Source organism: Schistocerca piceifrons, chromosome 1 (assembly GCF_021461385.2).
Source record: "Schistocerca piceifrons isolate TAMUIC-IGC-003096 chromosome 1, iqSchPice1.1, whole genome shotgun sequence".
Classification (NCBI taxonomy): domain Eukaryota; kingdom Metazoa; phylum Arthropoda; class Insecta; order Orthoptera; family Acrididae; genus Schistocerca; species Schistocerca piceifrons.
In genome coordinates this window covers 915,417,704-915,442,613 of record NC_060138.1, presented here as the reverse complement: position 1 = coordinate 915,442,613, position 24,910 = coordinate 915,417,704, and the positions used below count along the sequence as shown (strand labels likewise).

General features: G+C 41.0%; 1 protein-coding gene across 5 annotated transcripts in view; it reads left to right on the top strand.

Annotated features, from left to right (window-relative positions):
• Positions 1-24,910, top strand: part of LOC124717089 (calcium-transporting ATPase sarcoplasmic/endoplasmic reticulum type) — a 93,996-nt gene that overhangs the window by 3,684 nt on the left and 65,402 nt on the right. The gene's annotated exons all lie outside the window — the stretch shown is intronic.

Sequence of the window (24,910 nt, the reverse complement as noted above, 5' to 3'; positions counted from 1 at the left end):
CCAGAAAATTGTGTTAAACTTCTATTCTAGAGATTGGGATTGTTTTCATCATATTGGGTAAACAATGACATTCGCATACCCATGTATATGTAGATGAATTCCTAGTGTCAAGATCCAGTGTAAGTGTTTTTCCAACTTTGGTAAATATGTGTCGATAACAGGCACTTCTGACGTTACTTGAACAGACTTACCGTGTTATGACTATACTGAAACAAATCACTGCAGCTGTAGTGTAGGTAAACCGTAGGTTCGCTTTCCTACTACTTACACATTTATTCTGAGATTTACTGGCTACCTTTGTTTCAGTTAATCTTTTACAAATAGCAGAGTTAAGTTTTATCAATGCAAGAAAAAGTAAAGCACTGCACTGTAATTTGCTTTGTTAATTTTGATTTTGTGCCTCATATCAAGTGGGATAGTTCATTAATTGCGGCACTAAACAATCATTAGGAAGGTGCAGGGTTAATACCACTTTCCAGCCACTCCTGTTTAGGTTTTCTGTGATTTTTCAAAATCATTTGCAACAGAAGTCATTGTGGTTACTCTGAAAGGGTCTGTGCTGATTTCCTTATATATTTTTTAATTTGAGATTATCCTCCATCCCTCATTTTATCATTGTTAATCAAATGTTAAACTATGAACTTTCTTCTTGCTCTGATCGTTCTATTTCTGCAAAGATGATCACTTTCGTATTGTTCATATGAGTATAGTTTATGATGATACTTATTTAGGCATCATTAATTTGCTTTGTCTGCTGTGTCAGTAACAGGAAAGGAGAAAGGTTACTTATGTCTTGCGTCTCTGACAGAAAAGCAGTTGCTGGTGTGATTGCTGCTAATTATTCAGGGTAATAATGTGTATTTTAGTAGACAACTTGAAGAATTCTCCACCAGTAGCTGTGCTTTTCAGTTTATTTTAAATTGACTTGGTTTGGTAGTTTTGGTAGATACACTACACCTTTGGTGGTCATTGGTTGTTTGCCACTGTAATAACATTAATATGCTGAGGTGCAATTCATTTGCAAAGGGAGGCTGGATACACCTTTCTTGTGTGACTTGTCCTTCTGTGCGTTTCCTGTATTGAGGATCCTCAGCAGGTCAGCTTAGAGGCAATGAAAGGGTTTCTGACATGTTTTGTTAGATTTGTAACCAGATGGATCATGGAGTTAGTGTGCTAGAAACACACTTTAGGACGTTCCTTTTCATGAGCAAGTTTAGAGAATCCTTATTAACTCGGAATGCCTACAGACTCCGTTACTTTCATCATCCAATCGTCTTGATAGAAAAATGTCATTAAGAGCTTGCTGCTTGAAATAGAATTGTTTAAAATGCCTGCCTGTGAATGAAACAGAAAGAATAATCTCATATTATGATGCAACTGTGTGACTGAAAGTTAGTGCTCTGCCTTGTGAATACACTTAGCTCTCTTTAATTTTCTATTAACTAACTAATTTTTAACACAAGTATCATCATTCCATTGCACTATTCACTGTTGGATTTAGTAAATAGCCATCTATTAAAAATTGTTTGTACAGGATAACAGCTCTTAACTGTTAATTCAGCTTACTAGTAAGTCATGACAAGATGCTTCTATTAAGCCTAAGATCCACAACTGTACTGTGCATTTCATACTTATGTGCTTGGCAGAGGATTTTTGCACCAGCTCCAGACTATTTTTCTACCATTCCACTCCTTAACAGTGGAAGGGGAAAAACAAAAGTGTAAATGTTTGTGTATGAGCTTTGATTTCTCCTATTTTATTATGATTATCATTTCTTGCTTCGTAGGTTGACAACAGTACAGTATTTCCACATTCAGAGGATAAAGGTGGTGGCTGAAATATCATGAAAAGATATCGCAGCAACACAAAATGCCTTTGTTTTAACGATTGCCACACCAACATGCTTATCGTATCTGTGTCATTTTCTCCCCTATTTTGTGGTAATACAAAATGGGCTGCCCTTCTTTGGACTTTTCTGATGTCTTCTATCAGTCCCATACAGCACAGCAGTACTCTAGCAGAGGCTGAATAAGTGTAGTGTTGGCAGTCTCTTTTTGTGGTCCTGTTGCATGTTCTCAGTGTTCTGCCAACAACACAATCTTTAGTTTACCTTCCCACAATTCAAATTGTCTGTAATTGTGATTCCTAAGTGTTTAGTCGAACTGACAGCCTTGAACATTTGTCTAGTTTATCATTTAACTGAAATTTAATGGTTACAACCCCAAGGTTGCAGTGCTATATAATACATGGTCCTAATGGAGACACTATGCCCTTACCTTTCACCCACCTTCAAACTGGCATAGCCAGTCAGTTATAGGGGAGTCCACAGATTGAAGTGGACTCCAAACTGCAGTGCAACATAACAATGTTCACATTGACAAATTGCTGCTTACAGTAAAATACACAGCAAGTGACAAAAAAATCACAGGGCCAACTGGGATTGAACCCTAGACCCTTGGATTTGTAGCCTGGCAGTCCACTCAATCACACTAGACAGTCTTATGAAACAAACTGAATGTAGTTTGAAATAGAGAGAAATAACAGAGGCTGAGCAATGTTTCTCGTTATGTTTTTCAGTAAATATTTTGTGGTATAGCTAGTGCAGAAACCTCCCTCCCTCCCCACATAATTTTCCTATCCCAACACATTGAATTCAGTTCACGAAACATGAATACATATCTCTCAGTGATGAAAAAGTTAAGATTAGCCTCCTGTTCTTTTGCACTGACGCTGCACTAACCTGTTCGAATCATTGAGGTACTTTGACTGAGCAGGAATGCAATAGGCCCATATTGTAGCTTTGAGTCAGTCTGCTAGTTGTTGTTAAGTAGTCATGGCCATTAATCATAGAACAGTATTTTTAATTTATATTTTCACTGCCTCAAAAATTTTACTATATCATATAAATTGATTGTGGTACATATTCAAAGCAAGGGTGAAAAATTTCTTAAATTATTCTTTGGGTTTGGATTTTTTATGCAGATGACAAAAAATGAATATTGGGCACCAATTCTACAAAAATCTCTTAAAAGTTCAGTTGATTGAAAATGCATAGTTGCAGAAAACGGCTCTAAATTATACACTGATGGCTGTAGTTTCACTTTGTTAATCCCTAATTAGTGATTTAATCTACTGTTTTTATAAAATGCAAAAAAAAAGGGAATTGTTTGTGTAACAGTAGAGACAGTCACGTGAGATATCCCAGTGTTCTTGTTTCAACACTGACCCATAGAATAAAATTCTTAACCCCTTATGTTGTCTGTTGTTTCTTCCAGTTGCAAGTTTGTCCTGCTTTTGCTGTAACATGATTTTCGTATTCTGTCAGTCAGAATATTAATTTTCTGTATTCACATTTACAGTTGTGTACATGAAAGTTTCAGTTTTCTGTTTTCATTGTGATATCAGATGAGGTAAAATTCAAGATTTGTCAGAGGAAAACCACTGCAGTCTAGAGTAGAAAGAGCTAAAAAGGCCACAGCCAATTCTTTTTTGCATCTTTATTAAATACCATGGTATTCAACAGAAAATTCACTAATACAAATTAAACATCGAGTAGTAATTAAACTCAGAGTAGTTTGCACCCTAATTCTAAGTAATTGGTATAAAAAATAGTGCTGTGGTACAGCTACCCAATTGATTATATGGGAAGAAATGGGGTTCAAGATCTCATTCAGTCATCCTGGTTTAGGTTTTCCATTATTTCCTAAATTACTTCGGGGTGGGGAGTCACTGGTTTCGTTCACAAAACATCTGAAGATTCTTTGTTGCTTGTTAGCATTGGTTTTTCCAGATAACAGCAAGTGAATGTCTGAATGAGTACCATATTATGCAATTTACATTATGTGAGTAGTTACTTACTCATGAGAAATACATATATTGGAAATTTAATACATTTTTGCGTTTTTGTTGAATTGCTAGTAGTGACACATCTCTACATTCTTCCATCTGTTGTCATTCTTCTGAATAGCATATCAAAACCATTCAATCACACTGTATACTATTCATGTCAAAAGGGAACTTCTACATTCAGGATCCATTTCCCATCATTGCAAGTTGTGTAGTTTCTTCTGAGATTTAAGATTCAGTTGTTATACTTATGAATATTTTCTGAGATTTTATAAAAAGTTACCAGTTTCTTTTCTGCTATCACTATTTTATTGGGTCTGTGATGGTATTTCAGCATAAATTCTGCAAAATAATTTTTTAGTACAGTAGACTAGTGGACTTAATTCTTGTGTTGAGTTTTTTAATATCAGGGTTTTGTTACTTGCCCTTTTAAGTACACAAAATAATTAATACCATATTTTATGCTTACTAAAGATTGAACATCTTAGTTAATCATTTCATACTTTCATCCAGATGTGGATCACATTTCATCTATATCATTGATAGTTAAAAAGTGAATGGGGCTGTATAGATACTGGAAAAGGGCTGCAAGTGAATATGTAACTTAGAAAAGATGGGATTTTTTTAGTCTCTATTTCTTCATCTGTGGTATATTTTGTATTTTATGGTGTACATTATGTCTGGCACATGGAGCACTATAGGAATTTTCTTATTTTGATCTTCTTGCTAGCTGAGAAAGGGCACCATGAAACCGTCTCTTGAGAGGTAAGATTTTACAATGTAAGATGCCCTTGACGTATCGTTGTGTTGTCAGAGTTCCCTCAGTTACAGCCAGCAGTAACCTGAAGTCCTACCAGATGGCTCTCCATGCGATGACGCCAGGAATAGTACCACTTTCCCCTCTCCAAAACGGAAATACGGAAGTGTCCGATCCCACCCGTCTGCTTTGACCCATTACGTCACAAATATGGCGGAAACAAAAACACACACACACACTTTCCACAAGAAGCCTAATGACACTAACGGGACAAGCGCGGGAATTGGGTGTTTTGGTTGGGGGGCAAACTAAATATAAACAAATTTAGACGCCTTGCGTAGCTACAACGTGTAAGTGAAGACAGCCATGCATGAATACCCACCCACCTCCCCAGGGGTCGTAGCCCATGCAACCCATAGAAGATAAAAATGCTTCAGTAGCTGATTAGTGTTTTTTGTCATTTTAAAAAAAAAAAAATCTCACGGGATAGAACGAACAGATCAGAAAGATAAATATAATAAACTAAAACAGAAATTCGAGGAAACAGATAATTAAAATAAGTAATAAGTGTTTTTAAATTTAAAAAAAAACTCACGAGATAGTACGAACAGATCAGAAAAGTAAATAAAATAAGATAAAACAGAACTGGAGACAGCCACACTCAAACCAAACTCCGCGCCGTCGTGACGTCACACACAACACCCTTACGTCACTGGTCAAAGCCGACGCGTGGGATCGGACGCTTCTGTTGACCCTCCAAAACATTGGAAGGATCATACTCTATACTGTTGAGGTCATACTTGCTGACTGTGATCATTTGGCACAGTGCAGAACCACAATTCATTGCTGAACACAATCCAACATTATCATCAGTTCATGCTTCTCAGCCATGGCACCACTGTAAAGATAGCCATTTGTATTGTTGTGTTAATGGCATCTTACGCATAAGATTGTAATTCTCTAGTCCAGCTGCCGCTAGTTTCCGACGTATGGTGCATGGTGACACAGAATGTTGCAGGAAATCAGTTACTTGGTCTTGGATGGCAGGTACAGATGTGAAGTGGTTGTGATGTGTATGGAGCACAATACTGTGATCCTAGTTCGTCATAGTCAGGCATGCTCAACTGGAACCAACTATGCAGTCCAGCATTAGCCCACTGTCACATCTGAATGCCTCAAATTCTAACGTTGCATGGTTTGCCTGGACAACCAAATGGAAGCCTGCACTGGGACTCCATTCAGATTCTTTCAGGTGCTTCTAAATGTGTGTGTGTGTGTGTGTGTGTGTGTGTGTGTGTGTGTGTTTGTCGAAGTGGGGGGGGGGGGGGGGGGAGAGACTGACTGGAAGATGTAGTTTTCAAAAATGTAAGAGTAGATATGGGAGTTGCTTGAAATTTATGGAACATTTTTTCATATGGCAAGTTCTCTTTAATAGGTCTTTCTCATTCAAAAGAATAAATTTCATTTCATTTTGATGTTTAATCTAATGGTATCATTCTGATTACAATGAGGACACTTCAAACATTAAATGGACTCTTTTTTTAAATTTTTGAACGCAGTGCTCTTATTTTGTAGTTTCAAATGCTTTTAATGGTGACCAACTGATGTAGAGGCTTGACTAAGATGTAAAATCTCATCTACATGCAAATTAAACCTACTTTTTGTGTGGCCTTATATCACCTTGTCCTGCAGCATTACCAAATCTGTTGCTGCGCCTTGGTTTATGCTGAAACATAAGGAAACTGCTGGTTTCCAATGTGGGAAGAAAGTGTTTGACTCGTGACAATTAAGTTGACTGTCAGTATCCAATTCGGATCATGTGTGTATGCCACATTACAAGTCATCTAACCTGGTTGGAGTATGTTGCCATTGACAGACAATTCATGTGTGGTGTTGAAATCACTTATTAGAGTTCCAATATGTGAAGTGGCTGCTAACAAATGAATTTACCTAGTTAATTTCCATATCCACCACATATGTGCCTAAAGATATTTAATACTGTTCAAAGACCTGTCAGTAGGCCTACTGAGAAAATGTATTATGCAACTATTATGAAACATATGTTATCACTACTGTGCACTTTCAGATTTGTGTGAAAAAGTTCTGTCCCTTGTGCCATGTTGGTTATCATGAGATAGAGAGGAACAATGGTCATCCAGAATGCTCAGAGAATAATTTTATTTCACCAGTGGGAGTGTAAGAAAGTTAACATGACATTGATATTTTGCTAATCAAAAATACTGATCAACTGAAAGGGCATACAGTTGGCATTATGCATACATCCATGAAATGTAAGGGATGTTTTCATCTTGAAGGAGTAGACTGCAGTTGCTTTGGACAAGATCAACAGCATGTAGGATAGCAGTTATTTTAAGATCTGCGATACCTGTTGGGTGGAGGGGTGTTAATTGTTGCAAAGTATTGCATTTTCGCGAATGAACTATTTTTTAGCAGCTTTACGAGCGAATAGGGGTCGCGTATAATAATTTGTATGTATTTTACTGTATCGGGAATTGATCGAGGCCTTGATATTGCACATCTCTTTGGCGAGCAGCAGATGGCTGTGATAAGTGCGGACCGGCCGATGTGTGGTCTACTTTCTATGTTTACCGTCGCCGGTGGCGGCGCACGTCAGGCCGTCGGAGTTATTTCAAGGCATGAACGGGACGCGCGCCTGCCAGCCAGGTCTCCGTTATCTGCGCGCTAGCCACTACGCGAGCCGCACAAATACCAGCCAACCCCTGCGGCAGCTTCAGCCGTCCTATGAGTGCAGTAGTTCTCTCTCTCTCTCTCTCTCTCTCTCTCTCTCTCTCTCTCTCTCTCTCCACACACACACACACACACACACACACACACACGCACGCACACACAATAATGTAAGTATATGTACGCGTACACTTGAGCGGTATCGTTTCTATACTCATTGAGAACTCACCAGAAATTTAAATCGACTGTTTACCAATTCATATGCGTAACTAAAGCTTATGGACAATGTTTCGATGTGTCGTAATTTCAGATGTTGACTCGTTGGGATCGATTTCATGCTAAATCAGTTGTATGTATCGTGTGCACATTTTACAACCTCCCTAATTTCTAATTACTGTGCACACAAGTGTTCTTACTCCAGAGTAACTTCTTATAAGCTAATTTTAAAGGATTAGCGATGTCACTAGGGGGCGGAGAACATAGTGGGAGGGGGTGAGCGGGGAGACGAATCGACAAGGACCTTAGTGATTTAAGCAACATATCAAGAAATGTCTCGCTCTTTCAGTGAATGAGGGTGGTGTCTTAAATGCGCTACCTAACTCGTTGCGCATATAGTTGTGTCAAAATTTAAGACTTACTAGTTTTCGTAAGATTGACGTTCTCAGTTTCGACAGTATCCGTGAATAACCATAAGGTATACATGTGAAAAAAGTACTTTCGCATGGAAGAGAGATTATTTGGGCAGTAATTAATACACCAAAAATGTACGAGAATGGTAAGCCTAAGGCAGTTTCACCACATCATTACAATAAGGAAGAGTGATGTTTAGATAAAACACAAAACGCGTAAAACTATATAGTCGTTCGTCTGTTTTCACGATGATATAAACTGAACATGCTGAGTCTTATACTGCGCTTCATTTCTTAACTTCTTGTTTTAACTAAACCTAGTGCAAGTTGAAAGTCGAATAAATAATCATAAATGCAACAGACGGGTGCTCTTCCCAAGCCAATGCCTCCAAAAAATTACTCCAGGCGGAAAGTTCCGTCAAGAATGTCACATTCAACTCTCTCCTGCATCATAATAACACACCATTCGTTTCCAGGGAAATGCTAAGATGATTCCTTCGAGAAAGATACGGCGATGAAGCGTTAAACACTGATATTCCTTTTTCCTACCTTTTATTTTCCCGTGTAAAGTACAATAATGTGTAGTAAGATTGTAATAGAAATGAATCGTTCTGATTCACGAACTTGATTTGTTGTTTTTACCGTTTCCGTATTCAGACAGTGTTCAGATAATATGTCAAACCACGTTAATTTGTTACTTTATTGACGCATGTTTCCTGCTGTGTTTAACTTTTCCGCGACGATGCTGGGGTACTTTTCCAAAGAATTTTGTACACATTGAAGAAATAATTTTTTGTAAGCAACAAGTAGATGTTTTATGACTTCTTAGATGATCTACGCAGTTAGACCTTTGAACTATTGCCTTAAACACCTGTCATATACACTGACCACATTGTATTCACAGATGTCTTAACATTTTAGGTATTGTAGTATAGTTCGTTTTGCCGGATGGGGGACATGTAGTATTTCTATATTACTTGAGAAGAATAGTGCAAACTATTCGGTTCCTTCCCCATGTATTGACAGTGCTTCTAAACTGAGACCAATGGAAAAATTAATATCATGCTATAAAGGAATTCGTTTAAAATAGCATTTGTAGTGTAGTAAATAAATTCATAGGATGAAGGCCGTAAACTAAAGAAACGCGATTTTCCACGTATTTAATAGCCTATAGAGAATAAATCGGCGTAATAAACATCTGCGTATGCTGTGGGAGTAATTGCTACGCAAGTCGTAGACAATTATGAATGTCACTAACGTCACTCGTGTTGAGAACGGCAAAGAGCGGACAAGGCTGTGATGAAATTTTAACCTAAACATCTGTGTACTTGTCTTTTGTATGTCGGTCACTAGCAATCACATTCGATGGTGGATATTTGGCCTTCCACCGATCGTTCTTCTCTTTGTTAACGAGACGTGGTAGTCGGCACAGAAAAGCTACAGAACATGCGTCACGGAGGAAGTGAAAGCAGCAAGCGGTGATATGAGAAGACCTTGGGCAAAGAGACGAGCAAATAACGTCAAAAATGACGCCTGTCCTTCGCGGAAGAAGCGTCGCTCGTAATCAGCTGTATCCGCCCTATCATTTCGTGGACTTTCTGCTTCTAATGATGAAAAACTTATCAGTTTAAGGTCACCTTAACGTTTTTTTTTTTAACAATCCGCAAATACGGACCAAAATTCGCTTGTCATGTCTGCTTGGTTTGTCACGGACGATCCGTGTGCCGAACGCGTCTCTATTTATTAATTCATACGTAATAAACCGGTCTAGATCCAGTATAGCGTTAATGTTAAAAGCCATCGTATCCCCTTATCTGCAGGAAGTTATTATTTCTTAAAGGCGCGTTTATCAGCAGCTTTGTGCGCTGCGATAAAATGACGCCTTGCCATAGGGACTATCTAAAGCAGTGGTCGCATAGCTTCCGGGCCCCAAGTTATCGAACGAAAATTTACTCGCGGAAGTTATACTTCATCTACGTTCACCTGATTTATTTTCTTCATCTTATACTCGACAAATTTTTCTGCTCCTTTAGATTTACGCATTAACTAGTTTTAAACGAATCTGTGCCATTTGGCACCATGCTTTGCCACCAGCTTTGTGTGTACTTGCTAGTCACGCTGTTCATCTCTGCCTTTGCCATTGTATTTTGAGTTGCCATCCGTTAGTGATATAACGGTGAAATCGTGGGTCTCTTTTGAAGCAGCCAGTAGATTTTCCGAAATGTAGCTCTTCCATTCGTGATTGAGTTGTCGTTTCATACTTGAACGATTATTTTTCCTATTGTGAAAATGACAAGCTCCTCCTCCAGGCGATCATTCTGTACATTGATTTGCTGGTTCATTTGCCTCGTTGTGTTTGCCCCACATAGTTCATAAACCCCATAGTGACCAGTTGTATTCCACAGTACCAAAATTAGCGACATATAATTAACTTAGTTGATACTGTCGATCTACTTTCTTTATAACACTCTAAGAAAATGTGCCCATTTATATAGCAAATGACCTTCTGGTATTGATCCGTGTTACAGGCTTAGTGTGTTAACAGTACAATCGAATTCTGTCATAGTCGATGTCTCTTGGTAATTTTATTTTTATACTTTTAATACATTCCTGTTTCTGCAGTGTTCACTGCTGTTGCCTGCCGTAGTAAGCATTGTTACTTCGCAATTATATCGGGGGTGCAGTTACACGTGGTAGCTTTTTCTTCAAGCGTTGAGTCTCTTTTGCGTGTTCTTACATGTTGCTTTTAGGGCAAAAGAAAGACAGCTTTTTCGAAACAATCGTGGCACAAAAGAGAAAACGAGGAACTATGTTTGTCGCAACAGCACAGGGAAGACAGCTAATCACCTATCCACAGACCTGGTAGTGTCAGGTGTACGTTATCTGTCGTACGTCAGAAGCTCGTATCATTTACGACACTGTCAAGTGATAAGGAATTTGAGCACGAAATTGAAAACTGATGTCTGTAAATAGGAATTGCGGGCAAGAAATGAAGAAAATTTTAAGACTACAGAAGTTGTAAGTTTTGTTTTCTTCATTTTTGAGTATAATGATGTAATCCAATAACTGTATCCTGTAGGTATTTACTGTTTGGCACAAGCTTCGTTAGATATATGTGTTCGTGTTTCGCGCCTCTTCCCAACGCCGGTAGCATTTTGGACTGGTGAATGGCGTTAGACCGTAATTTCTGGAGTATAACGTATCGGCTGTTTTCAGTGGAATTCCACCGAGTATTGCACTAGAGCCTTCATTTAGTGGGTGACGAAGCTACTGTTTAGCTTTAAGAAAATATTTCAATCGATTTTCATTCACGAATTAAGGTACTTGCCGTAGATTCTCTAGTTTTGCGGTGATCAGAATAATGTTATTAAATCATCGCTGCAGGAATATTGAAACGTATCTAAGAATCGTTTTCTCCCGAAGAACGTTTTGAAATTAACTACTTCCCGTGTTTTCTCAGGACACTCTTGATTCTGTAGCTTTCAATTTGGATCTTCCCCTCTCCCTCTCCCCCCCGAACACCCCCCCCCCTCTCTCTCCCCCTCTCTCTCTCCCCCCTCTCTCTCCCCCCCTCTCTCTCCCCCCTCTCTCTCCCCTCTCTCTCTCTCTCTCTCTCTCTCTCTAACTGGTTTTAAAAACACTTTCATTTTACTTGGTTTACGGAGATTTGGTGCGCAGCTTGTACAGTAGCTGCGTTAGGGTTCCCACAAAATTGGTATTTATAAAATTACCTGTGTTTCAAACGTATATAATGCCATAATACTAATTTTAGTGCTTATGAAAAATGCGTAATAGTATATAGAATCATACGGCAAAAGGGACTAATGACTATTGCAGCACATATATTTCAGTATTGTAAGGCGCGACTTGAACACAAAGCTAAAATAGCTCAGTTGAACAGCGTAAGTGGCGTACAGGTGTTGCAGCTGCCTTCCGGCAGTAGTGTGCTGCAGGCCCGTGACCCGACGTCGGCTGCCGCTCGCCTGGCCAGGCGCTATTGAAGCTTCTGACGTCTGAGCGATAGCAGACAAACGTGCCGCAAGCTATTTTGGCCGGCCCCTCTCGATCCGCGTCGGAGATGGCTCACTTGAACTGGCTCTAGTCGCCTTCCATGGGCATGTGGGTCGCCGAGGGTGTCACCGCGAAGCACACGTTCTCGAATAAGCTGATGTCACTGGGATGGAAAACCCAATGCTTCCAGCTCATATGCAACTTCAACTCGTTGCGAATGCAGTCTTTAATGTGTAAACATTGTGTTCTTATAAAATACACCGTTTCTACACATCGTTGAATCTCGTAGTGGTACAGGAAAATTGTCTCGCGTTGATTCATCATCAATCGTGACGAAACTAATAATTGAGAAAGCGGGGTTACGATCGTTAATGTGACAACTCTAAATTAAAATGGAAATAGATTGGTTGATTCCTGTTGATCACAAGCGTATCAAGTGAAAACTAATCTAAAGGGAATAAGTATGATCAGACAACGGAAAGTCCAGGTTGGAATATCAACGTTCTGAAAAAGAGAGATTGCTACGCACCGTAATGACGACACGTTGAATTTCTTGTGTGAATGTGTGCGTGATCTAAATCTGTGTGTAACAATGTTTTCCATTGTGCCTATCTGCAATTCGTCGTGTCAGTTAGTGAAGAACCTATCTTTTTCATTATATTGGAAATAAGAAGTTTACGAGCCACGTGAGTAATAGATATGAGAACGAGGGCGCGTACTCATGCGTGGCCTACGACATGGTAGGTTGCTTGCAAAACCCGGATTGAGCCCTTGTTGGTATAGCGATCGCAGAAATCTCGCGCGTCTTTTTGCGATACGACTGGATTACTATCGTGAGTTTCAGTACGCATCTGACCGCCAGATAGTGAAGTTCAGAATATATCGCAACTGAGATGCTTGCAGGCCACTCTTCACGATGAATCGAAACCTAAGAATCCCTACTGGATGGATACTATTTGAGTGGGCTGGAGAGCGTATCTCCATCGGTTTTATATCGTTATTTTGTGTGTTTCCATTGCGCTGTCAACTTTACAGGGAATGCGCCAACTTATTCTGCTGTTTTATTGCTGTGCGGCATGGGGCACAGTAGCTAAGCCAGAGTTGCATCTATACACAGGCGCGAGAAAAAAGGTGGTCTTGCTCGACGGTGCGACCGAGAAGTAGGTTAGAATGCAATGGCTCCTTTCTTCTTTTTAATAACACACAGTCCTGGGATTATTTTAGTAAATTGATTTCCAGTAGTCTGAAAATCAACCCAGTCTTCTCATCCCTGGTTCTTACCCTTAGTTCGTAATTTTGGGAAAAGTTGCTTTTGTGGGAGTAATTTGCCTGTCAAATTTACCCACTCATTGATTGTGCACGCGATTGCAGTCATTTGGTTCACAATCTCTTCTACAGTGTTAATCCGTGATTAGCTTTTATATTAATTGTATATTTTGTGACAACTTCTTACTGAAGGCTGGACGAAACTGGTTGGTAATTTCACGTGTGGGTTGTTTATGTGAGAACTAGAAAAGTCTCCAATTCACACCTCTACTTGGTAGTATAATGTTCCTTCAGCAGTGATGACTGTTTTAAGTTTATTTGAACGAATTATTTTTCTTTTATTGTCGTTAACAAGTTAAATAACGTCTAAAGCTACGGTCACAACATGTCAACTGTAACCAAAGAAAAGTGCTGTTATTTTCTTAGTCCTCCCTGAACGAACCTCTATCTTTTTGTTTCATCGTGAAACATAAAAACTCTTTATTGCTGATTAGTTTGTGACTCGTATGATTGTATTGAAGGTTTGGCTCCTGTTAAGATGTATACGTATTTGCATTTCCACGGTCGAATTTTTTTGAGTATTTCCTCACACCAATCGACACGAACCTGTATTTGGTCTTCTGTCAAATTGTTCGCGATCCATCAGGAGCAGATCTTCTGTGTACTTAAAAATGTTGGGAACGCCCAGCGATGTCCCTATCTCACTGTAAGTTACATGCCGAATATTTTCAGTCATGTTGTGCACAGCAGCATTGTGTTTTTTTGGAACAGCAGCCTATTTTGGTCGGCATCGACGAAATTCGTCGCTGACCCTGATGAATCGCTGAAAGCCAATTGTAAACCGTCTTTTCTGAATGTGATTGATTACCAATATTTGAACGAAGCAATTAGAGACATTGTCGTTGAGATACGCCGTTACAAAAAATCGTAAAAATCACCCAACGAGAGCCTTCATGTTAAAGTTCGGTTTTTTCCCCAACACTTTCTTTAAATCCTCAATGTAAGCAGACTACTCAGTCAATTTCTGAGCAGCCATTGTTTTAAACATAAATGTCAAAATTTAAACCAATGTTAATGCTACACCTAATGGCCCCATCATGTGGCCGTCCGTAAAAACAGAAAGCAACTTTCGTACGAAGTGCAGTGGTAACAAAGCTCTTATACCAACCATGTGATGATATGTTTCTGACAGATGAAAATTTTCATATTAATTCCACTTAAGTATGGCGAGTGACGAGTTAGTCGGTCCTGGACATGACGTGAGCCGAGCAGTATCTGGGAGACTTTCTTTAAAAAGTAATATAAATTGTTGTTTGCGGAAGCTTTCAGACAGTAATACAAATATTCCTAAATTAGGCGAGGTAAACCACGTACGGTTGTTCAACTACCAGGCGGCTGAGATAATTGAGACTTTAATACGCTGTGGCACTCTTATTTACTTTCGTCACTATCTTGAATGTCGCCCTGTGCCCTTGCTTAAGTAGCAGCAACTCGGGCGCTAAGACTCGTTGTCGCTTCCTTCACGAACTCTGAAGTTCGTGATTCGGACTCACCTTAGGTCGGATCGCTTTTTTTTTATAAAAAAATTAGGTTTTGATATTCGACTTTTACCAATATTATACTGGAATCCATTCGGACCGGAGCACTCTCTTGTCACTGAACTTATAGTAACGAAATTGCTTGATTGCAAATTATTGATACGACGAAATATAATGTATGCAGGATGTGCGGCATGGGCTGGTCTTGGCGCTTACGACCCTCCACGGCCGGTTGGGCCACACTACCTGCGCAGCCCAGCACCAATGCCAGCTGCGAGCGTCCAGCGTGGCACGGCTCTGACCTAGAAACTCGCTTAGCCGTCCAGGAATGAATGGCACGCCCTGCCCGGGGGGCTTCTCGTCGCCCATACTGTACCATGTGTCTGAAGGCCAAGAGCGTGCACGTGCCACGCGAGAGTCTTGTGTATATACGTACTCTGCCCAGTTAAAACGGTAGAGGCTACTCGCAGTTGCTCGACAGTACCTGTTTGAAATGTTGTCAAAAGTTAAAAAAAAATTGCTCGAATGATTTAAGATGTCAGGAATGCATATACCTGACACCAAATCAAGAATCCTATACAAATGTGGGCCTGAAGATCCATCAGTTTGGGTTATTGGTGATGGAACACTTTTGAAAACTTCTGAAGTCGGACATTCATAACGAATGTTCAGATCGCCATCCGCTTCGACATATTGGCGTGCACTGTCGGGAACTTTCAACTGCCCGCAGACGCTTTCGAATAGTTTCGTACACCTTGATGACATCTACGAGAAGCGACTCTACCAAGGAATGTTGGAATCATCTACAGCAGGGATGTTTACCTGAGCCAAATTGGAAGAAAAGTATTTTTGGGCTGCACATAATATAGTTAACACTAACGATGATCACTGAGAAAGAGAGAGAGAACGGGGTAGACCAATGAGAGACTAGCATCGTGTGGTGAGAGTTTCAAATTGAAAATATTCAGTTCATCATAACTTTATGTAAACGGAATTTCATTGCTCTTTTCCCCGATCCCGTGATAGATACGGTCTTCCTGGATTGCATTGATACTTACTCTTTGGGCCGCATGCGGATCGCGGGTTGGACACGCCTGCTCTAAAGCATTTGCTGAATGCACCATGGGTAATATTTCAAAAAATTGTGAAACGTGCAAGACATGAAACTTTTTCTTTCCTATCTGCCTGTCAAAATAACACTATTCAGTGTATATCGAAGAGTGAGACGGAAATGTATTTGAGCCTCTCACTCATGAGAAACACGCTTTCTCTTATATGAACAACCAAGTTGTGTAGCTAACCCGCAGTGTTATTCCGATTGACTTCCATGTCGACAGCACGTGTAAGACATAGTGGAAGAACGCGTGAACGTTCCAGATAGCAAAAATCCCAGCATACACGTTAGTCTTAAACGGCCATTCTCTGATTTTACCCGTAGAACTTTCCTCCGTCCTCAGATGTGCTAATGCATACATGTACAGGCGAAAGCGAAAGACACTTACACCTTCGTTGTGAGTTTCTGACTCAAGAACTTAGTTAAATGTCCTTTGACTAAAAAGCGAAATATTTCGAAAATGTGTTTATACGCGTTTTTTACCTTTTTATGTGATATTCCCACCCCAAAATTTGTCAAGTGTTTGACACACACCGTAAAGCTGTTAAAATGCTTGCACACTATCTTCCTTGTATTACAGCTTTTTGTGCACGCGGGTCGACATGCCATAAACAACAAAGCCATCAAAAACGTTGTTTATATACCACAATGAACATACAAGAATATACACTTTTCCTCCCCAGGCAGGTTAAGCGATGCGCTCGTCTGTTGTCTGCTCCCTCGGAAAGATCGGCTGCTGTGTTCGTTTAGATGTCTTTACTATCCAAACGCTCTAGACGTTGGATGGATGGCAGTGCGCGGCTTTCGTAGAAATCATTCTTAATGGCTTTCGCTTCTGTAGCCGCTGAAATTGAGGTACACTTATTTTAGTTGTATAAAGTCTTTGTGACGCTTAAAAAACAGCGCATTCCTTTCAGATTCTTGACATGTCACACGAAAGAAACAAGATTCTTAGTAAGGATGAAGTTGTGAATCAAATGTTACTCCGATTCTCGCAGTTAGCAATTTGGTTTTTCCGTTCCGTTCCAACCTTCTTGTACCGCCAATCTATTCTAACAGGGTAGCAAAATGCGACATTTAGTACCAGTTCAAACTTAACTTGTGTTTGTGTTTGTGTGTGTGTTTGTGTTTGTGTGTGTGTTTGTGTTTGTGGGGGGGGGGGGGGGGGAGGGAGGTTACAGCACTGACACATCACGTACCGAGTTGTTTATTAAAGCCGTTTTTAATCATGAAATATATGCAAGAATCATCATTTCAGAGAGCTCTGTAGTAAAACACAGACCTTTAATGGGTAGGATCGCGTCAACTCTGGATCTGAACGTACTGAGTTCATTACTGTTTCGCATGCTAATCGATAGTGCCTGAATACCATTCCGTGAATAATTCGTAGCGTTGAGAATATCTAACGAGATGCTTAAGGCAAATTTTTCCTCGAATCTCGTGTATTCTACGTTTAAATTCGATTTTGAAATTAGGCTTATCATATGACGCATTTATTGGCGGAAATGGCTTGGGACAGGCCGATCGTTTGTTGACTGGAGCGGCCCTACAGTGTGTTAGTTTAGTGATTTAAATATGTCATTTTCGTTGTCAGATAATTATTTCTCTTATTTATTAGTGCATAATTAACCAGAGAAAATTTAAATAAGTGAGATGCACTTTCCTTAACCTCTTCACTGCTAAATTTATATTGCATATATTTGGAAAATAAAAGGTCATTACAAAAAATTTTAAGCTGACAAATTTTGAAAATCGATCAAGTGGGACATGAACCTAACTATATCATGTTGTCATGTGAACCTAGGATTTTTAGGGTTAGATTTTTAATTTACTATTATTATTACAGGATTATGCAGTACAATGATTAATTAATAACATCTTGTGTTCCTGTCATCCTTCACCAAGCCTCTTTATCCAGCGCATCTTACTTGTCGATGCTGCGATGTTCCGTTACTCCATTTATGTGGTCTGTCCCAGAACGTCATGGTCTGCCGGGTGGTTGCCATTCATAAACCTTCTTTGGCCACCGATGATCTGGCATTCTCATCGTATGCCCATACAGTTTAATGATTTTCTTTCAGTTGTATCAATCATTGTATCATTTGCTTTCATTCCAGCTCTTACTTCATTAGTTTTCCTTTCAATTTTTGATATTTTGGCCCTCCTACGCAAGTTCTTTTGAGAACTGCATTTAAGATCCATAGTTCTGATCCATAGAATAGCACTGATTCAACCATTATCTTACCTACTCTTTTCTTATTGCTGTTGGAAATATTCTTTTCCAACCAAAAAGAATTCATGCACCCTAACATTTTTCTGTTTTTCTGTATTCTATATTTAACTTCTGTGTGGCCCAATCCATTTTTATCAGTATGTGCCCCCGAGATATGAAGCGTGTTTCTTAAGTAAGGGCCGTTTGAACATAAGTACACAACGAAAGGTTATTTCAAAAAAGTATTTTCAGAAAGTACATACTTCACTCTATTTTTCGACATAGTTGCCAAGTTTGTTCAAACACGTATCATACCTCTCAACCAATTTTAAAATACCCTCTTCATAAAAACTTGCCGCGTGCTCCGATAAGAGTTCACTGCCGTTTTCACGTCGTCATCATCATTGTAACGATTGCCACTGAAGAGTTGTTTGAGGTGGAGGAACAAATGGTAATCGCTTGACGCCAGATCAGGACTGTAGGGTGGGTGGTCTAAAACTTCCTAGCCAAAATGTCCAACAAATAATCGCGGGTCTGACTTGCAGTGTGAGGTCTTGTTTGTCATGGAGGAGGACAATTCCCTTTGTCAGCATGCTGCGTCTTTTGTTTTGAATCGCTCTGCGTAGCTTTCTCAGGGTTTGGCAGAATGCTTCTGCATTGATAGTGGTTCCTCGTTGCATGAAGTCGACCAACAAAACGCCATGCCTATCTCCATTCCATGCTCTGTTGCTTCGATTCGGGCGTGATATGCGAAACCCATGTTTCGTCTCCAGTTACAATCTGACTCAAGAAGCCGTCACCTTCTTCGTGATAATGCGTCAAGAACTTCATCGCACACTCAAATCTTTGGTTTTTGTGGCCCTCTGTTAGGAGGGACCCAACGGGAGCACAGTTTCCTAAACTTTAGGTTTTCAGAAACAATGTTGTAAAGCCGGTACACGACACACGCGCTCGTTGCGGTATGCGCGCGAACTACTGTCTACAACAAAACGGACCTTACTTTAAAAAAAAAAAAAAACACGCCTCTTATTTAAATTTCTCTCTTGCCTCGTAAATGCTTTGCCATTGATGTGTACTTCAGATTTAGCATCATTATTCACCACCAGATATTCTGTTTTTTAATTTTAGAATTATTGTATTAGATTGCATGGAAACACATTTATTCTCCTGACAATGAAAGCCATAACAATTGAAGATGGGTCTGACACACACACACACACACACACACACACACACACACACACCAATGTTTTCTACATTCTATGAAGTTTTCTAATTGCAAATTATTTACAAACCAGCAGAATTACTGAGATGTGTAGTAATGTTTCAGGATAATGTCTACGATGAATCAGACAGCACAGATACTTCAGATGTTCATAGAATGGAGAAGATGGTGATTCGATCTAATTTTCGTGAAACAAACGCACTGTGCCACCTTCAAACATGCGCTGCCCCATTCGCTCGCTCAGTCTTACATACACTGAAGCGCCAAAGAAACCGGTATAGACATGCTTTTTCAACTACAGAGATATGTAAACAGCCATAAAACGACACTGCGGTCGGCAACGCCTATATAAGACGAAAAGTGTCTGGCGCAGTTGTTAAATCGGTTACTGCTGCTACAATGGCAGGTTATCAAGATTTAAGTGAGTTTGAACGTGGTGCTTTAGTCGGCGCAAGAGCGATGGAACACACACATTTCCGAGGTAGCGATAAATTGGGTATCTTCCCGTACGACCGCCGGCCGAAGTGGCCGCGCGGTTAAAGGCGCTGCAGTCTGGAACCGCAAGACCGCTACGGTCGCAGGTTCGAATCCTGCCTCGGGCATGGATGTTCGTGATCTCCTTAGGTTAGTTAGGTTTAACTAGTTCAAAGTTCTAGGGTACTAATGACCTTAGCAGTTGAGTCCCATAGTGCTCAGAGCCATCTTCCCGTACGACCATTTCACGGGTGCACTGTGATATCAGGAATGCGGTAAAACAGCAAATCTCGGACACCGCTGCGGCCAGAAAAAGATCGTGCAAGAACGGGACCAATGGCGAGTTAAGAGAATCGTTAAACGTGACAGAAGTGCAACCCTTCCTCAAATTGTGCAGATTTCAATGCTGGATCATAAAGTGCCAGCGTGCGAACCATTTAACGAAACATCTTCGATGTGAGCTCTCGGTTCCGAAAGCCCACTTTTGTTCCCTTGACGACCGCACGACACAAAGCTTTACGCCTCGCCTGGGCCCTCGACTCCGGCACTGCACTGGAAACGTGTCTAGTCGGACTAGTCTCGTTTCAAATTGTATCAAGAGGATGGACGTGTACGGGTCCTGTACGGGTATGGAGACAACCTCATGAATCCAGCAGGGGCTGTTCAAGCCGGTGGAGGCTCTGTAATGGTGTGGGCGTGTGTAGTTGGAGTGATGTGAGACCCCTAATACGTCTAAATACGACTCTGACAGGTGATACGTACGTAAGCATCCTTTCTGATCACTTGCATCCATTCATGTCGATTGTGCATTCCGATGGACTTGGGCAGTTCCAACAGGACAATGCGACACCCCACACGTCCAGAATTGCTACAGAGTGGCTCGAGATACACATTTCTGAGTTTAAACGCGTCTGCTAGCTACCAAACTTCCCAGGCATGAACATTATTGAGCATATCTGGGATGTGGGGAACGTGCTGTTAAGAAGAGATCTCCACCCCTTCGTTCTCTTATGAATTTATGGACAGACCTGTAAGATTCATGGTGTCAGTCCCCTCCAGCACTACATTAGTAGAGTTCAGGCGTCGTCTTGTTGCGGCACTTTTGCGTGCTCGCGGGGGCCCTACACGATATTAGGCAGTTGTACCAGTTTCTGTGGCTCTTCAGTGTATATCCGCCTCGGCTCATAGTACTTTTTTTTTTTTTGCTTCTTCAGGTTCCGAAAGCATCTCGCTACGTGCTAGCACTAGACGGATAAGAGATATAGACGTCTCAAAATTGAAAAGTACATATGACTTTGGTGGAACTTATGAAACCCATCTACCACGAAAGGGTTAAAAGGCGCCCCTGCTAACAAAACGGTTGTATAATTTACGCTGAAGTTATCTTATTTTGTTGATGACTGGTTTAGAACGGTCCCCCAGTGACCCGTCACTTTGAAAGCTTGATTGCTGGCTCGCGGTTGCTCGTAGGATTCGGTGTTGTTTCCTAATCAACCGATTTTGTCACTGCATGTACAGGGTGTTTCAAAAATGACCGGTATATTTGAAACGGCAATAAAAACTAAACGAGCAGCGATAGAAATACACCGTTTGTTGCAATATGCTTGGGACAACAGTACATTTTCAGGCAGACAAACTTTCGAAATTACAGTAGTTACAATTTTCAACAACAGATGGCGCTGCGGTCTGGGAAACGCTATAGTACGATATTTTCCACATATCCACCATGCGTAGCAATAATATGGCGTAGTCTCTGAATGAAATTACCCGAAACCTTTGACAACGTGTCTGGCGGAATGGCTTCACATGCAGACGAGATGTACTGCTTCAGCTGTTCAATTGTTTCTGGATTCTGGCGGTACACCTGGTCTTTCAAGTGTCCCCACAGAAAGAAGTCACAGGGGTTCATGTCTGGCGAATAGGGAGGCCAATCCACGCCGCCTCCTGTATGTTTCGGATAGCCCAAATCAATCACACGATCATCGAAATATTCATTCAGGAAATTAAAGACGTCGGCCGTGCGATGTGGCCGGGCACCATCTCGCATAAACCACGAGGTGTTCGCAGTGTCGTCTAAGGCAGTTTGTACCGCCACAAATTCACGAAGAATGTCCAGATAGCGTGATGCAGTAATCGTTTCGGATCTGAAAAATGGGCCAATGATTCCTTTGGAAGAAATGGCGGCCCAGACCAGTACTTTTTGAGGATGCAGGGACGATGGGACTGCAACATAGGGCTTTTCGGTTCCCCATATGCGCCAGTTCTGTTTATTGACGAAGCCGTCCAGGTAAAAATAATCTTCGTCAGTAAACCAAATGCTGCCCACATACATATCTCCGTCATCAATCCTGTGCACTATATCGTTAGCCAATGTCTCTCGTGCAGCAATGGTAGCGACGCTGAGGGGTTGCCGCGTTTGAATTTTGTATGGATAGAGGTGTAAACTCTGGCGCATGAGACGAAACGTGGACGTTGGCGTCATTTGGACCGCAGCTGCAACACGGCGAACGGAAACCCGAGGCCGCTGTTGGATCACCTGCTGCACTAGCTGCGCGTTGCCCTCTGTGGTTGCCGTACGCGGTCGCCCTACCTTTCCAGCACGTTCATCCGTCACGTTCCCAGTCCGTTGAAATTTTTCAAACAGATCCTTTATTGTATCGCTTTTCGGTCCTTTGGTTACATTAAACCTCCGTTGAAAAACTTTGTCTTGTTGCAACAACACTGTGTTCTAGGCGGTGGAATTCCAACACCAGAAAAATCCTCTGTTCTAAGGAATAAACCATGTTGTCTACAGCACACTTGCACGTTGTGAACAGCACACGCTTACAGCAGAAAGACGACGTACAGAATGGCGCACCCACAGACTGCGTTGTTTTCTATATCTTTCACATCACTTGCAGCGCCATCTGTTGTTGAAAATTGTAACTACTGTAATTTCGAAAGTTTGTCTGCCTGAAAATGTACTGTTGTCCCAAGCATATTGCAACAAACGGTGTATTTCTATCGCTGCTCGTTTAGTTTTTATTGCCGTTTCAAATATACCGGTCATTTTTGAAACACCCTGTATACACACTGCAGAGCCATTTTCTCGAATAACTCTTCGCCCTAGTTACTGGTGCTTCATTTGTATGTGCGCTTCTTGTGTGTGTGTGTGTGTGTGTGTGTGTGTGTGTGTGTGTGTGTGAATAAAATGATCTAAGCAGATTTATTTTCCAGTCGGTTAATGGAAACTTGAGCATCTACTTACTAAGCGTTATGCCTTATTTAAGATGATTGCGTGGGGAGCGCGTCACGTTATCGCTATTGCTATAGCACTGATATCCGTGCGTCTGAGCGCAAAGTTAATTGATGGCCGTGATAAGGGAAAATGACGTATCGCGTCGGCAGTATGGGCAGCGGTTCGCCGCCTTGTGTAGGCCGCGCGCCCCGTGCCATCGATCGTGAACCGTTCACTCCGCTGGCTGGCGCTCCTCGCCACGACCTTTATTTTTAGGCGGTGCGCTCCGCAGCTCGAGGCACGCTGCCTATCATCGCGTGCTCTCTGCCTTGTGTAGGGCAGTCGGCCTACCTGTGGCACTGGATGGCTTCTGATCATGCAGATATCAGCAGGAGACACTTGCACGTAAAATATTGTACACCACTAGTAGCATCCTCCTTCCATCCCAATGTGATAAAAGAAGAGCGGTGACATTTGCGCTGCCGGACTGTCGAAAAGTCTCAGGCTTTATTTTACAGGTCGGTTTTGCAAGAGTATTTGTAATTACACACGTGCAAACAATGGAAAAATGAATAAGAATTTTGACTTGTTGATCGTCTCAGATAGTCATGCGTGGTATTTCTGCAACTGACAGTTTTCATTGCTACAGCAGCGCTTCCTGATGACATCGGATCTTGTTTGGTTTTGGTTCGCTAGGCTTCTTACTCTCTGTACACGCTGAAAAAGGGATGCATTATGTTCCATAATTGGATGACCTGGAACTAAAATGGTCTGTGCAGTTTTTTAAATAATATAGTTTCACGATTGATAATTTACACAATCGTAGGTGATCTATGGAGCATTCCTCCCAGCAAGTATCCCCAGGTTGTGAAATTACTGGTGTAAAATTTTGATTTATAGACTATTATTAATTAATTTTGTTTTATTGCGTTTTGTAATGGCCAACTTAGTTACAAACCATCCAATAGTCACTGTGTTAATTTTCCACAATAGATGTGTACCTCGCTTTCTATAATTTTACAAAAAATCCGAACTTTCAAAATCTGAGGCAAAAAAAGCGCTATAATAGATATTATATGGTATTTGTTACCTCAATTCTTCATTAAAAACTGATCTGTAAGCCAGCGTCACACATTGGGCATAGTCATTCTTAAAATACAAGATGTTGCAGAAGTCTTTCCTTGATTTACAGACATGTATAAGGCAGGAAATGACATATCTTTTATGTTGAAGTGCAGATAACATATTCAAGTTTTTGTGTACTCACACACACCGTTAATAAGTTTCGACGTATGTACCTTTCCCCGACGTGTCGGTTGACAATACCGTTCAAATGAAATGTGGCCTCACCTGAAAAAAGGACGCGTTTCATATAGGCATCATCTTCCTCAATCTCATCCTGCATTTCAACAGAAAAGTCATAACGAGCGCTGAAATCTGTTGGTTCGAGGGACTGCACGCTCTGGATTTCGTACGCACGCAAAAGAAGTTGTTTATGTAGGATGTGGTGCACTGATGTCTTCGTAATCTACAACCCACGTGAGTCTGCGGACTGTCTTCGTGAAACCTCATAAAGGCGTCTCTGTCTGAATTGTTTGCGCACTAGGTCCAGGCCTGCCTTTCCTAGGGAGATCACAGACGCTTCCTGTTCCCTTATACTTAGCAGATCACATCTTTATGCCTTTAACATATGGCGGCTGTCTGTTGTGCCGTCTGGAATTTTCTGTGAGCTGTTTTTGGTAGCCGTTTCTCCGTGTACCAGACGACACACTGGACATTCTCGTGGTTTGAGTATCTGTTGCTTATAAATAGTGCCCTATCCATTGTTATTACGTCACGGTGAATTGTAGCAAACAAAGTGACATTAAGTATGTATATATACACAAGAACATGAATATGTTATACGCAATTCAAG